Below are 2,506 nucleotides of genomic sequence, written 5' to 3'. Positions count from 1 at the left end.
ATTTTTTTTGTATTTTTAGTGGACACGGGGTTTCACCATATTGGCCAGGTTGGTCTCAAACTCCTAATCCACCTGCCTCGGCCTCCCAAAGTGCTGGGATTACAGGCGTGAGACACTGCGCCCAGCCTATATTTTTGTATTTTAAAAGCCAGATGTATTTTTAAAAGATGCTGCTTACAATAAGTAAAGAAACATCAAAATAAAGTAGATGAATAAAAGGCACACTCGAAAAATTCGAGAGCGGAAATGACAGTTCTGTTTTTTTTGTTTCTAATGTTGGAAGAAAGAAAAAGAGAAAATTAAAATTATTTTTTTCAAGAGAAGGTTTCTGTCAGTTGAAGCAATTAGCGTTGGCTTCTTTTCTCCTGTGTCTAAAGCAGGATTTTCCTGCACTGGCTTCTGAGGAGGTTCATCCTTCCGCCATGTACAGGCGATACATCAAGCCAACGGCCACTGCTGACATGGCAAGGCTCACGCAGTTGGTCCACCAACTGGAACTAGAATCAACAGCAGTGATGAGAGTTTCCGAAGCTTGTTTAACTTTGGTCTGTCATCTGGATGGGGCTCCTCAATGATATATGTTTTGGACAATTCCCTGGCATCTCAAAGATGCCCGACATCCTCAAAGTTCTCAGTAGCATCACCTCCAGCTTGTTCCCTTAAGACTTCTTCCCCACCAGGACGCTCTTCCAGAAATTTGGTCAAATCGTACACTTGTGGTGCAGAATCTGCCAGGTGCTCTTGCTGTCGTGCTTCTGAATCTCCTCTAGGGTGTAGTACTTCACGGCCTCCTCCAAGTGCTCGGCCATCTCGGTTGGCCGCGAGCCAGGCCCAGTACACATGGCCGCGTCGGGTGGAGCAGAGCTTGCAACTCCGCCAGCTCCACCCGGGACATTCCCCTCGCCGGGCACCGCAAGGGAGGCTGGGCGGCTGGCTCAGGGGCGGGGAGCCGTAAAAGTGCATATACATACACATATATTTTAGAAACAGGTTCTTACTATGTTCCCAGGTTGGTCTTGAACTCCCGGGCTCCAGTGACCCTCCTGCCTTGGACTCCCGAAGTCCTGGGATTACAGGCGTGAGCCACTGTGCCTGACCAAGGTTTTGTTTCTTCCACTAGTGGTACCCCCAATGCCTACAACAGCACCTGGCAATGACGGCTCGCCAAGGGGGAGTGGATAAATGAGTGGTATCCAAGCCCTCCCTAGTTTCCATCCCTAGAACTCTATGTTAAAGAGTGTTCAGATCCTTTCTTCCTTCCTTCCTTCCTTCCTTCCTCCCTCCCTCCCTCCCTCCCTCCCTCCCTCCCTCCTTCCTTCCTTCCTTCCTTCCTTCCTTCCTTCCTTCCTTCCTTCCTTCCTTCCACAGAGTCTTGCTCTGTCGCCCAGGCTGGAGTGCAATGGTGTGATCTTGGCTCACTGCAACCTCCGCCTCCTGGGTTCCAGTGATTCTCCTGCCTCAGCCTCCTGAGTAGCTGAAATTACTCAAAGTGACCTACCTTCAGTCGCTTTTAAATCCAACTCCCGATTTTGGACAACATAGAGATTTTTGAATCCCTTTCTTTGCTCACATCGTGTTTTTTCGTTTTTTTGTTTTTTAAGATGGAGTCTCACTCTGTTGTCCCACCACGATCTCGGTTCACTGCAACCTCCACCTCCCAGGTTCAAGCAATTCTCCTTCCTCAGCCTCTCAAGTAGCTGGGATTACAGGTGTGCACCACCATGCCTGGCTAACTTTTGTATTTTTAGTAGAGACAGGGTGTTCACCATGTTGGTGAGGCTAGTCTCGAACTCCTGACCTCAAGTGATCTGCCCGCCTCAACCTCCCAAAGTGCTGAGAGTACAGGTGTGAGGCACCGTGCCTGGGCTCACATTGTATTTGAATTCGATTTTACACTGACGACGGTTCCTGCCAGCCAGGCGCTGCGCCAGTGCTGCATAAGTGTCCTCTCACTCGATCCTCCAGGAGCTCCGTTTGGTTAGGCACTGTCATTAACCTCACTTGACAATAAGGAAACTGAGGCTCCGTAGAGAGGCTGGGCAATTTTCTCAATGTCACACCCACTGAGCTCAAGGCCCGGGTTTTGAATACCAGGCCCTTGCTGTCCACGCACAGAGCCACCAGGCTATATACCCCTCTGGACACACTTCAGGCAGATCAGTGTGTTACAGTCGAGAGAGGTCTAGTCTAGGAGCCAGAAGACCTGGGTTCAAGGTATTAAGTCTGCCACTGGCTGACTGTGTGACTTTGGGCGGCCCCTTAACCTCGGCTTCCTAGTTTCCTCATCGACCAAGCGAGGAAGGAAGAACCAGCCAAGGCCAGGCGTGGTGGCTCACGCCTGTAATTCCAGCACTTTGGGAGGCCAAGGCGGGCGGATCACCTGAGGTCAGGAGTTTGAGACCAGCCTAGCCAACATGGTGAAACCCCATCTCTACTAAAAATAAAAAAATTAACGGTGCACGGTGGTGCATGCCTGTAATCCCAGCTACTCGGGAGACCGAGGTGG

At 50.4% G+C, this 2,506-nt stretch overlaps 1 pseudogene; it reads right to left on the bottom strand.

Moving 5' to 3' along the window:
* Positions 1 to 409: 409 nt before the first annotated feature.
* On the bottom strand, positions 410 to 809 carry LOC112628419 (annotated as a pseudogene).
* Between the last annotated feature and the right edge of the window lie 1,697 nt (positions 810 to 2,506).

This window comes from Theropithecus gelada, chromosome 7b (genome assembly GCF_003255815.1).
Source record: "Theropithecus gelada isolate Dixy chromosome 7b, Tgel_1.0, whole genome shotgun sequence".
NCBI lineage: Eukaryota > Metazoa > Chordata > Mammalia > Primates > Cercopithecidae > Theropithecus > Theropithecus gelada.
This window is presented reverse-complemented; position numbering and strand designations above follow the sequence as displayed.